This window comes from Mercenaria mercenaria, chromosome 6 (genome assembly GCF_021730395.1).
Source record: "Mercenaria mercenaria strain notata chromosome 6, MADL_Memer_1, whole genome shotgun sequence".
Lineage (NCBI taxonomy): Eukaryota > Metazoa > Mollusca > Bivalvia > Venerida > Veneridae > Mercenaria > Mercenaria mercenaria.
The window spans coordinates 18936528-18950688 of NC_069366.1; positions in this window are offsets into that span (position 1 = coordinate 18936528).

A 14161-nucleotide genomic window follows, 5' to 3' on the forward strand; every position below is an offset into this window, starting at 1 on the left:
TCAGTCGTGCGACAACATTTGCCTTGTGAACACACTAGAGGCCACATTTGTGACCCAACCTTTATGAAACTTAGTCAGAATGTTAGTCGTGATGATTTCTAGGTCAGGTTTGAAACTGGGTCATGTGGGATTAAAAACTAGGTCAGTAGGTCAGATCAAAGGAAAAGCTTTGAACACTCTAGAGGCCACATTTTTGACCCAATCTTTATGAAACTTAGTCAAAATATTAGTCTTGATGATCTCTAAGAAAATTTTGAAACTAGATTATGTGGGGTCAAAAACTAGGTCAGTAGGTCAGATCAAAGGAAAAGATTGTGAACACTCTAGAGACCACATTTTTGACCCAATATTTATGAAACTTAGTCAGAATAGTAATCTTGATGATCTCTAGGTCAAGTTTGAAACTGGGACATGTTGGGTTAAAAACTAGGTCAGTAGGTCAGATCAAAGGAAAAGCTTGTGAACAGTCTAGAGACCACATTTTTGACCCAATCTTTATGAAACTTAGTCAGAATGTTTTATGTCGATGATTTCTAGGTCAAGTTTGAAACTGGGTTATGTTCGGTCAAAAACTAGGTCAGTAGATCAGATCAAAAGAAAAATTTGTGAACACTCTATAGACCACATTTTTGACCCAATCTTTATGAAACTTGGTCAGAAGATTATTGTTATGATCTCTAGGTCAAGTTTTAAACTGGGTCATGTTGGGTCAAAAACTAGGTCAGTAGGTCAGATCAAAGGAAAGGCTTTGGAACACTCTAGAGACTGAATTGTGACCCAATCTTTATGAAACTTGGTCAGAATGTTAGTCTTGTTTATTTCTAGGTCGAGTTTGAAACTGGATTATGTTGGGTCAAAAATTAGGTCACCGGGTCAAATCAAATGAAAAGCTTGTGAACACTCTAGAGGCCACAGTTGTTATCCAATATTTATGAAACTTAGTCAGGAAGTTTGGCTTGATGATTTCTAGGTCAAGTTTGAATCTGGATCATGTGGGGTCAAAAACTAGGTCACTGGTAAAATTAAAGGAAAAGCTTGCGAACACTTTAGAGGCCACAGTTGTAACTCAATCTTTATGAAACTGGGTCAGAATGTTTGTATTAATCATTTCTAGGTCAAGTTTGAATCGAGGTCATGTGGGGTCAAAAACTAGGTCACTAGGCCAGATCAAAGGAAAATATTTTCAACACTCTAGAGACCACAATTTAAGTTTGAAACTCAAGAGAATTAGTCAGAATGTTTGTTTTGATAATCTATAGGTCGTTTAAATCTGGGTCATGTGGGGTCAAAAACTAGGTCACCCAGTCCAAACAAAGGAAAAGCTTGTGAACACCCTAGAGGCCACAGTTGTAACCAAATCTTTATGAAATTTAGTCAGAATGTTTGTCTTGATGATCTTTAGGTCAAGTTCGAAACTAGGTCAGTAGGCCAGATTAACTCTGGTGAGCGATATAAGGGCAATCATGGCCCTCTTGTTTTTATCAATATAATCGCTAAGCCTGTACATGTAAATGAACCTCATGGGAAAGGTGGTATTTGATATAAACAACACCCATAATTTGCCATTATTGTATCCTCAGATAAAATGATTAAATTTATTACATTTATTCGCAGTGATCATTATAACTTTCAAGATATATTTTTGACGACACTGGCGTGCTTTGGGGGACATATCAATCTTATTCCGGACTTTTAATGTCATGAGAAAAATAACGTATATTTTATGTAAAACGAAATAATCAAAATAAGAAAATTCTCGTTTGCTGAACTCAAATCTCGTGTATCAATTCGATGACGCCAGAATCTGTGTTGTTCTGTTGTAGGAAGAGATTCTAAACTGTTTGTGATAGATCGCGTATTTAATATCACGTATTTTGAGAATCGTGTTAGAAAACCACAGAAGATGTGTTTAGAGTGGCATTTGAAAGAGGTCACTGGGAATATCAATAATTAAAAGTTGCGTACATTTTACAAATGGAGTAAGCAATCATTGAGAGGCTACATTATAAATATTTCAAGGAAATAAAGCGCTTAGGTAATTTTCCCACATATTTATTAATTCTTTGATGTAACCAGTTACAAAGTAATCTGCCGTTGTACGATATAGATATAGATATATTCTTAAAGGTCCCGACCTGGCGAGAAATGCCGATTTCTACGGGTAGCGTTTCTGGCCGTTTCTGCACTTAGATTTGAAAGTGGGTGAGTGCTTGGTCTTCTAGGAGCATCCTAGCATGAAATGCAAGCAAAAAATCCGGGTGGCCAAAATCACCCGAAAACTCGAATTTCTTACAGGTGAGAAATGCCGATTTCTACGGGTAGCGTTTCTGGCCGTTTCTGCACTTAGATTTGAAAGTGGGTGAGTGCTTGGTCTTCTAGGAGCATCCTAGCATGAAATGCAAGCAAAAAATCCGGGTGGCCAAAATCACCCCAAAACTCGAATTTCTTACAGGTCCCGACCTGGCGAGAAATGCCGATTTCTACGGGTAGCGTTTCTGGCCGTTTCTGCACTTAGATTTGAAAGTGGGTGAGTGCTTGGTCTTCTAGGAGCATCCTAGCATGAAATGCAAGCAAAAAATCCGGGTGGCCAAAATCACCCCAAAACTCGAATTTCTTACAGGTCCCGACCTGGCGAGAAATGCCGATTTCTACGGGTAGCGTTTCTGGACGTTTCTGTACTTAGATGTGAAAGCGGGTGAATGCTTGGTCTTCTATGACCATCCTAGCATGAAATGCAAGCAAAAATTCCGGGTGGCCAAAATCACCCGAAAAGTCAAATTTCTTACAGGTCCCGACCAGGCGAGAAATGCCGATATCTACGGGTAGCGTTTCTGTCCGTTTCTGCACTTATATTTGGAAGTGGGTGAGTGCCTGGTCTTCTAGGACCATCCTGGCATGAAATGCAAGCTAAAAATCCGGGTGACCAAAATCATCCGAAAACTCGAATTTCTTACAGGTCCCGACCTGGCGAGAAATGCCGATTTCTACGGGTAGCGTTTCTGGCCGTTTCTGCACTTAGATTTGAAAGTGGGTGAGTGCTTGGTCTTCGAGGACCATCGTAGCATGAAATGCAAGCAAACAATCCGGGTGACCAAAATCACCCCAAAACTCGAATTTCTTGAAGGTCCTGACCTGGCGAGAAATGACGATTTCTACGGGTAGCGTTTCTGGCTGTTTCTGCACTTAGATTTGAAAGTGGGTGAGTGCTTGGTCTTCTAGGACCAAATCCTGGTGGCCGAAATCACCCCAAAACTCGAATTTCTTACAGGTCCCGACGGGGCGAGAAATGCCGATTTCTACGGGTAGCGTTTCTGGCCATGTCTGCACTTATATTTGGAAGTGGGTGAGTGCCTGGTCTTCTAGGACCATCCTGGCATGAAATGCAAGCAAAAAATGCGGGTGACCAAAATCACCCGAAAACTCGAATTTCTTACAGGTCCCGATATGGCGAGAAATGCCGATTTCTACGGGTAGCGTTTCTGGCCGTTTCTGCACTTAGATTTGAAAGTGGGTGAGTGCTTGGTCTTCCAGGACCATCGTAGCATGAAATGCAAGCAAACAATCTGGGTGACCAAAATCACCCCAAAACTCGAATTTCTTGAAGGTCCTGACCTGGCGAGAAATGCCGATTTCTACGGGTAGCGTTTCTGACTGTTTCTGCACTTAGATTTGAAAGTGGGTGAGTGCTTGGTCTTCTAGGACCAAATCCTGGTGGCCGAAATCACCCCAAAACTCGAATTTCTTACAGGTCCCGACCTGGCGAGAAATGCCGATTTCTACGGGTAGCGTTTCTGGCCGTTTCTGCACTTAGATTTGAAAGTGGGTGAGTGCTTGGTCTTCTAGGAGCATCCTAGCATGAAATGCAAGCAAAAAATCCGGGTGGCCAAAATCACCCCAAAACTCGAATTTCTTACAGGTCCCGACCTGGCGAGAAATGCCGATTTATACGGGAAGCGTTTCTGGCCGTTTCTGCACTTAGATTTGAAAGTTGGTGAGTGCTTGGTCTTCTAGGAGCATCCTAGCATGAAATGCAAGCAAAAAATCCGGGTAACCAAAATCACCCCAAAACTCGAATTTCTTACAGGTCCCGATATGGCGAGAAATGCCGATTTCTACGGGAACTGTTTCTGACCGTTTCTGCATTTAGATTTGAAAGTGGGTGAGTGCTTGGTCTTCTAGGACCATCGTAGCATGAAATGCAAGGAAAAAATTCCAGGTGGCCAAAATCACCCGAAAAGTCGAATTTCTTACAGGTCCCGATCTGGTGAGAAATGCCTATATCTACGGGTAGCGTTTCTGGCCGTTTCTGCACTTAGATTTGAAAGTGGGTGAGTGCTTGGTCTTCTAGGAGCATCCTAGCATGAAATGCAAGCAAAAAATCCGGGTGGCCAAAATCACCCCAAAACTCGAATTTCTTACAGGTCCCGACCTGGCGAGAAATGCCGATTTCCACGGGAAGCGTTTCTGGCCGTTTCTGCACTTAGATTTGAAAGTTGCTGAGTGATTGGTATTCTAGGATCATCCTAGCATGAAATGCAAGCAAAAAATCCGGGTGGCCAAAATCACCCCAAAACTCGAATTTCTTACAGGTCCCTACCTGGCGAGAAATGCCGATTTCTACGTGAACCGTTTCTGGCCGTTTCTGCATTTAGATTTGAAAGTGGGTGAGTGCTTGGTCTTCTAGGACCATCGTAGCATGAAATGCAAGGAAAAAATTCCAGGTGGCCAAAATCACCCGAAAAGTCGAATTTCTTACAGGTCCCGACCTAGCGAGAAATGCCGATTTCTACGGGAAGCGTTTCTGGCGGTTTCTGCACTTAGATTTGAAAGTGGGTGAGTGCTTGGTATTCTAGGACCATCGTAGTATGGAATGCAAGCAAAAAATTCGGGTGGCCAAAATCACCCTAAAACTCGAATTTCTCAAAGGTCCCGACCTGGCTAAAAATTCCGATTTCTACGGGTTTCGTTTCTGGCCATTTCTGCTCTAAGATTTGAAAGTGGGTGAGTACTTGGTCTTCTAGGACCATCCTAGCATGAAATGAAAGCAAAAAGTCCGGGTTGCCAAAATCATCCGAAAACTCAAATTTCTTACAGATTCCGACCTGGCGAGAAATGCCTATTTCTACGGGTAGCGTTTCTGACCGTTTCTGCACTTAGATTAGAATGTGGGTGAGTGCCTGGTTTTCTAGGACCACCCTAGCATGAAATGCAAGCAAAAAATATGGGTGGCCAAAATCACCCCAAAACCCGAATTTCTTACAAGTCCCAACCTGGCGTGAAATGCCAATTTCTACGGGTAGCGTTTCTGGCCGTTTCTGCACTTAGATTTGAAAGTGGGTGAGTGTTTGGTTTTCCAGGACCATCCTAGCATAAAATGAAAGCAAAAAATCCTGGTGGCCAAAATCACCCCAAAACTCGAATTTCTTAAAGGTCCGACATGGCGAGAAATGCCGATTTCCACGGGTAGTGTTTCTGGCCGTTTCTGGACTTAGATTTGAAAGTGGGTGAGTGTTTGGTTTTCTAGGACCATCCTAGCATGAAATGCAAGCAAAAAATCCGGGTGGCCAAATCACCCAAAATCTCGAACTTCTTACAGGTCCCGACCTGGCGAGAAATGCCGATTTCTATGGGTAGCGTTTCTGGCCGTTTCTGGACTTAGATTTGAAAGTGGGTGAGTGCTTGGTCTTCTAGGACCACCCTAGCATGAAAGGTAAGCAAAAAAATTCGAGTGACCAAAATCACCCCTAAACTAGAATTTCTTACATATCCCAACACGGCGAGAAATGCCGATTTCTACGGGTAGCGTTTCTGTCCGTTTCTGCACTTAGATTTGAAAGTGGGTGAGTGGTTGGTTTCCTAGGACCATCTAGTATGAAATGCAAGCAAAAAATCCGGTTGGCCAAAAACCCGAAAACTCGAATTTCTTACAGGTCCCTACCTGGCGAGAAATGCCGATTTCTACGGGTAGCGTTTCTGGCCGTTTCTGCACTTAGGTTTGAAAGTGGATGAGTGCTTCGTCTTGTAGGACCATCCTAGCATGAATTGCAAGCAAAAAATCCGACTGGCCAAAATCACCCGAAAACTCGAATTTCTTACAGGTCCCGATATGGCGAGGAATGCCGATATCTACGGGTAGCGTTTCTGGCCGTTTCTGCACTTAGATTTGAAAGTGGGTGAGTGCTTGGTCTTCTAGGAGCATCCTAGCATGAAATGCAAGCAAAAAATCCGGGTGGCCAAAATCACCCCAAAACTCGAATTTCTTACAGGTCCCGACCTGGCGGGAAATGCCGATTTCTACGGGTAGCGTTTCTGGCCGTTTCTGCACTTAGATTTGAAAGTGGGTGAGTGCTTGGTCTTCTAGGAGCATCCTAGCATGAAATGCAAGCAAAAAATCCGGGTGGCCAAAATCACCCCAAAACTCGAATTTCTTACAGGTCCCGACCTGGTGAGATATGCCGATTTCTACGGGTAGCGTTTCTGGCCGTTTCTACACTTAGATTTGAAAGTGGGTGAATGCTTGGTCTTCTAGGACCATCCTAGCATGAAATGCAAGGAAAAAATCCAGGTGGCCAAAATCACCCCAACACTCGAATTTCTTACAGTGTCCGACCTGGCGAGAAATGCCGATTTCTACGGGTAGCGTTTCTGGCCGTTTCTGGACTTAGATTTGAAAGTGGTTGAGTTCTTGGTCTTGTAGGACCATCCTAGCATGAAATGCAAGCAAAAAAATCATGGTGGCCAAAATCACCCCTAAACTCTAATTTCTTACAGGTCCCGATCTTGCGAGAAATGCCTATTTCTATGGGTAGCGTTTCTGGCCGTTTCTGCACTTAGAGTTGAAAGTGGGTGAGTGCTTGGTCTTCTAGGACCATCCTAGCATGAAATGCAAGCAAAAAATCCAGGTGCCCAAAATGACACTAAAACTCGAATTTCTTACAGGTCCTGACCTTGCGAGAAATGCCGATTTCTACGGGTAGCGTTTCTGGCCGTTTCTGAACTTAGATTTGAAAGTTGGTGAGTGCTTGGTCTTCTAGGACCATCCTAGCATGTAATGCAAGCAAAAATTCCGGGGTGGGGGGGTGGGCAAAATCACCCCAAAACTCGAATTTCTTACAGGGTCCGACCTGGCGAGAAATGCCGATTTCTACGGGTATCGTTTCTGGGCGTTTCTGTACTGAGATTTGAAAGTGGGTGAGTCCTTGGTCTTCTAGGACCATCCTAGCATGAAATGCAAGCGAAAACTACGGGTGGCAAAAATCACTCCAAAACTCGAATTTCTTACAGGTCCCCACCTAGCGAGAAATGCCGACTTCTACGGGTAGCGTTTCTGGCCGTTTCTGCACTTAGATTTGAAAGTGGGTGAGTGCTTGGTCTTCTAGGATCATCCTAGCACGAAATGCAAGCAAAAACTACGGGTGGCCAAAATGATCCCCAAAACTCGAAATATTGCCCGGAGATGTCTTTTTCAACCAAGAGGTGGAAAAGTCGCCATATGACAAAAACGACATTGGACATACGGCATTCGAATTTTGACACACAAAATTTGAATGTCGTTCTGTGCGTGACATACGACATTCGAAAAAAATTAATGTCATACCAAAAACGACATTGGATATACGACATTCGAACTTTGACACACAAAATTTGAATGTCGTTCAGTGCGCAACATACGACATTCGAAAATAAATGAATGTCGTGCAAAAAAATGACATATGGTACGGAATCCGATTAGTGCCACATTGAATGTTGTGTGTCGCCCTTTGATACACGCGACACACGACACGACGCACGACATTGCAACGCGATGGACGCCTATGTACAACGACACACGACTTTTTAACATGTGAATGTCTCATTTTGGCAAAAAATATTGCAGTAAAAATTTAGTGCCGTTGTTCATTGTCGCATTGAATTTCGTGTGTCATGTCGTGTATCGCTAAGACCACCTCGGTAGCCTAGTGGTAGAGCGTCCGCTTCGAGTGCGGGAGGTCGTGGGTTCGATCCCCGGCCGCGTCATACCAAAGACGTAGAAAATGGTACTAATAGCGTCCTCGCTTGGCGCTCAGCATTAAGAGGATAGTGCTAGGACTGGTCAGACAGGTGTCAGTATAATGTGACTGGGTGGGGTATCATGACACGTGTCTACGGCGTGATTTTCCAGTGAGGCAGCACTATAAAGTTGGGCATTGTGCTCACTGCTACAAGTAGACACCGTCGTTATATGACTGAAAAATTGTTGAAAAAGACGTTGAACACACACGCACGCACGCACGCACGCACACACATAGACACGTGTATCGCTAAGAACGCGACACACCACAATCAACGCGACACACGACAACGTGCAATGACACACGACAGTCTATCGTGCAAATATTGCGGAATTGTCGCATGTCGTGATAATTTATGTCAAATGTTGTCAATATATATTTATTTTTTTTCAAAAATCGGTCATTTTCAATGAAATGTTACGACAAAAGTATTTAATCAAAGCTGCATGTATTTGTAGAACTATTTAAGAACTATTTCATAAAGGTAAAGCGCTAGGCTCAAACTCGACTCTACTGCTCGTACAGGCTCGAACATTGGTGCCATGATGTCAAAAAGGAAAAAATGTACGAAAATACACCTTATTGTTTACATCAAATAAGGCTCTAAAGTAACACACTTTTGTGTATATCAGTTATTTCTATGAAAAAAAGAAAAGTTTTAGGTAAGTTGCTATAGGGACCGTATAACGCTAATCTTGGTGGCATTGTTTTAAAAAAATCATCAATTTAATATTTTCTTCTCCGACGGGCAAGCCGTCGGGAACATTTGCTAAACTTTGCCACATTTTTTGCTTAAAATTTTAGCCGTAAAATAAGGAAAAAGTGCTTATAAAATATTTATTTTGGGTAAATATCTGCAAGTAAAAACTTGTTTTGATAGAAAAGACAAAATCTGAAAGTTTGTGACAAAAAAGACTACATCTGTTCGTCCGTCTTTGATTACTTTAGGATAAAAGCTGGATCTCCGTACTTTTTCAGCTTAGCCTTGGCCAGCACCCTATCGCACAACATTCAACTGTTTTTCGAATGCCGTATGTCGCACACTGAACGACAATCAATTTTTGTTGGTCAAAGTTCGAATGTCGTATGTCCAATGTCGTTTTTGGCACGACATTCATTTTTTTCGAATGTCGTATGCCGCACACTGAACGACATTCAAAATCTGTGTGTCAAAGTTCGAATGTCGTATGTCCAATGTCGTTTTAACATGACATTCAATTTTTTTCGAATGTCGTATGTCGTATGTCGCGCACTGAACGACATTCAAATTTCTTGTGTCAAAGTTCGAATGTCGTATGTGTAATGTCATTTTGTGCATGATATTCATTTCTTTTTCGAATGTCGTATTTTGTACGTCGCGCACTGAACGACATTCAATTTTGTTTGTCAAAGTTCGAATGTCGTAAGTCCAATGTCGTGTTTTGCACGATATTCAATTTTTTTTCGAATGTCGTATTTCGCTAACTTAACGACGTTCAAATTTTGTGTGTTAAACATCGGATGTCGTATGTCCAATGTCGTTTCTTTCGCGACATTCATTTTTTTTCGAATGGTGTATGTCTCGCACTGAACGACATTCAAATTGTGTGTGTCAAAGTTCGAATGTCGTATATTCAATGTCGTTCTGTGCACAATATTCAACTTTTTTACGAATGTTGTATGTCGCGTACTGAACGATATTCAAATTTTGTGTGTCAGAGTTCGAATGTCGTATGTCTAATGTCGTTTTGTGCACGACATTCAATGTTTTCCAGAATGTCGTATGTCTCGCACTAAACGACTTTCAAATTTTGTGTGTCAAGGTTCGAATGTCCATGTCCAATGTCGTTTTTACACGACATTCATTTTCTTCGAATGTCGTATGTCTCGCACTAAACGACATTCACATTTTGTGTGTCAAAGTTCGAATGTCCATGTCCAATGTCGTTTTTACACGACATTCATTTTCTTCGAATGTCGTATGTCGTATGTCACGCACTGAACGACATTCAAATTTAGTGTGTCGAAGTTCGAATGTCGTACGTCCAATGTCGTTTTTTGCACAATATTCTACTTTTTTGCGAATGTCGTATGTCGCGTAGTGAACGACATTCAAATTTTGTGTGTCAGAGTTCGAATGTGGTATGTCCAATGTCGTGTTTTACACGACATTCATTTTTTTTCGGATGTCGTATGTCGCTAACTCTAGGACATTCAAATTTTGTTTGTCAAAGTTCGAATGTCGTATTTCCAATGTCATTCATTTTTTCCGAATGTCGCATGTCATATGTCGGGCACTGAACGACATTCAAATTATGTGTGTCAGTGTTCGAATGTCGTATATCTAATGTTGTTTTATGCACGACATTCAACTTGTTTCGAATGTTGTATGTCGTATGTCGCGTACTGAACGACATTCACATCTTTTTTAAATGCCGTATGTCGTTTGTTTAGCTAACTTCACACAGCTGTAGATTTCAGGTTAATGAAAGCGGTCAATATAATGTTAATACAGTGTGTGTGTACGTATGTGACATTTCACGGCATTATACATTTTGTAAGTTAATATAGGGAACATCATGTTAAAAGTTTATCGAAACTAAAAGTGATATACATCTGGTATCAGTTGTTAAGATATTTTATCAAGTTATTATCAGTGTAAACGTGATGCTGTGTAAACTTTTCACCGTGAGGTAACAATTACAGATAGATACGAGACATTGATAATACTGAAATCGATCAAATGTCGACACAAACAAAACTGTCAATCTTCAGATGATAGATCAGTGTTTTGATTGTTCCTAAATAATTGTCTTCGTTCCCACTTTATGAAGCAAAACATACAGAATAATTATTATGCCAACAGCAAACGCATAATGTTGAATAGAGAGACCATTCTGCGGTATTTTTTCAATAAGTACATGTCAGCTAGGGTATTTTGTTTAGTTTTTGTTTATTTTTTATTAATATTCCTATCATTTTAAGGGTGGTGGGTTGGGATTGGGTTTATTTCACAAAAGTTTCGACATACGGCGACCTTTTAGCTTTTGATGGTAAAGGACGACCTCAGGTGCCTTTTCCAACATTGTTTCAGGCATGGCGGTATAATCACCGACTTTCCGTAAGTCAGCTTACTTGCATTTTTATAAGAAAGACCTCTACTTTCAAAGCAAGAGTTTGAGCCCACGGTGGCGAAAGGCAAGTTCTTCGAAGCCACTGACATTAAACACTCAGCCACAGAGGCCAAGATCGATAGAAAGAAATTATGTGTGTACATTGATAGTTACTGTTTATATTTAATAATCAAACTCATCCAATGTATGATTCCTAAAGCTGAACAAAGGAACCAAAGGCTTGTATTGCTTGGTGGGTATGGATTGAACTGACAGTTTGTGTCTGACTCAGTTATTATTGATTAGAATCTATGGCCAAAATTCATATTTACTTAGATCGAGTTTTATGGTTGTGAATAAAGCAGTTTGTACTTCATTTTCTAGTCATAAATGGTTTTACAATCTCTGTAAACAGTATTCACATACAAGTAAAAATGTACGTCCATGCATATGTGAAACAGCAGTACATGCAAATCACCTTAAAACCTAAAGTTTCTAAAAATAGTTAAGTAGAATCTTAAGTAGAAATAGGGTATACTATTCTTAAATTAAACCTGTCTTGTTTAAATGACCCAAAGCTATTATTTCTAAGGTATACTTAAACTAGCAAACATGTTTTTAGTGTAGCTGGAGGGTAATAATGTTTTCGTCGAAACTTCAGTTGATTAGGAATGTGTAATTTCATAATTACGCGTTGTGCAAGCTAAATGATTTTAAGGTTCAAGGATATCATTCCTTGATTTATTTTACCAATGTATTTATTTACTTTGAAACTGGTGCCAGATTATTTATTTACTTCAATTTTGCGGACGAATTTCTGTCTCGCAAACTTTGAACCCTCATCTCTGATCCTCTTCTTACATCCACCAAGTTGTGAAATGTGTTTTTTGACAGCAACATTTGAACGATATTATTCCCATTTTCACAAATGTTATATTAGCTTTGTCACAATATACACATGAACAAAATGTCGCGAACTTTCTTATTTATATATTTTCATTTACCATTTTTTTTATGATTAAATACACAAAACTCATCGTAATACAATCATGTAACTACCTGTAAATTGGATGATTGTATGTCCGAGAATGTACATGTATTTAGATAGTCTGTACTAGTCCTTAAACTAATTTTTGAGTGAGTTTTTGTTGAAATTTATGGTTCTTGAGATATAATGTACCTTTCAAGGAAATAAAAAACTTGCTTACTTTATCGTTATAAAAACCTTCCTATATATGTTTAAACAGAGCCACTTAAAAAAAGGACGTGCCTCAAGATGTATGTCAAAATAAAACAATAACTCATATTTGATAATGACACCTGTAAAATGTGGAAATCAATTTTTTAAAATTGATATTTTATGGTTGTGAAATATATTGCATGTACAGCTACATCTATTGCCTTTTATAGTTTACTTACTGTGTGACTTCTACAGTTTAACCCCCCCCCCACCCTTATGTTTTAAATCTCCTTCTTCATGCATGACCACTACTGCTAAATCCACTGGCATCAGAACAGAAAGAAAATGCCTCTGTACATGTTATACTTTACCCCTAGGTATTCCATAAGAATGAACGGGAAAATATACCTACCCATTTCAACTGCGCATTTCATACCTAAAACGCGCAGTTCGGTAAATGTGTACTATTGATATTGAACAAGAGGTAATTTATCTTTCACTGTGTATGTCACATTTTTTCAATATTTCTTACTTGAGAGAAACAACGCGTAGTTATACTTTCTCAACGTTACACAAACAACTTCGTTGAAGTTCCGGTCTAGATTACAAAACCATTCTGATTGGCTGATGTGAAAATGTATGTCAGTCGCTGTTTAACTACATGTGTACGCTAATATGTGTATATGCAGCATAAATGTGCAATATGAATTAAGTAAACAGTACAGAGGTATATAAATGTATGACTTCAAATTCAAAATCATATATAAGACGAATTTCATTCATCATTTCGAGTTTTATTGTAAAACTGTGAATATTTTGCATTCTGTTTTTGTTTGTTTACATTTCGCCTAACATGTGCACACTGTTGTGACCTCTAGACCGGATGTTCGTTAGGGAAGTTCACGCAAGTTTTTTCTGTAACGTGTACGAAATCATAAAATTGCTGAGTATCTCTGCAATATGAAATATTGAGACAAAATGACTGTACACGATGTAAGATAAATTACCGCTTGTTCAATATGGTGGGTACCCATTCACCGAACTGTGCGTTTTAGGTGAGAAATGTACGATTGAAATGGGTTAGTGCACTTTCCCGTTCATGACCATGGTTCTCATAGAATACCTAGGGGTAGGGTATAACATGTACAAGAACATTTTCTTTCTGTTCTGGTGTCAGTGCAGCGGTATAATCAATTTCATACAAAACAAAACATACATATCAACTTACTCTATAGAGATTTTTCAGGTATGGACCGAATATCGATATTACCCAATTGAAAAAGAGTAAACGTCATGCAGTGAGAAAGCAATACAAGACTTAGGAAAAATAACCTCAGTTAAAATATGTATACTCTTCTTAAGCCAATAATTATGCAAAACAATACAGTGAAGGAATCGTGCACAATTTGAATAGAACAGGAACACTTCATATATAGTTAAACACGTGTTACACAATTACTTGCCTTAAATAAGTTACAATTCGTAAGCTCGAGTACTCGAACTAGTACTTGTTTATAGATAATTTAAGAATTATTTCGTTTTCAGCAAAAAGAACTCACTTCTGGACCGCTAAAGTATCACATGGCCCTTTTCATCCTTAAAAAGCGCTCTCCCGATACCTGATATGCAGACTGTTATGTAAGAGATAGATCATGGGTTAGTCTTTTTCACTGTAAATGAATGTGCTACTTTCCTTTTTTAAATGCAACAATAACAATTTTGTAGTGCTAGTGTAAATAGATATACTAGTATGCATGATATGTTAACTGGTAGTGGCAAATATACGGTAATATAGATTATGTTTACAACAGTTCAAAATTGATTACCTTAGCCAAAAT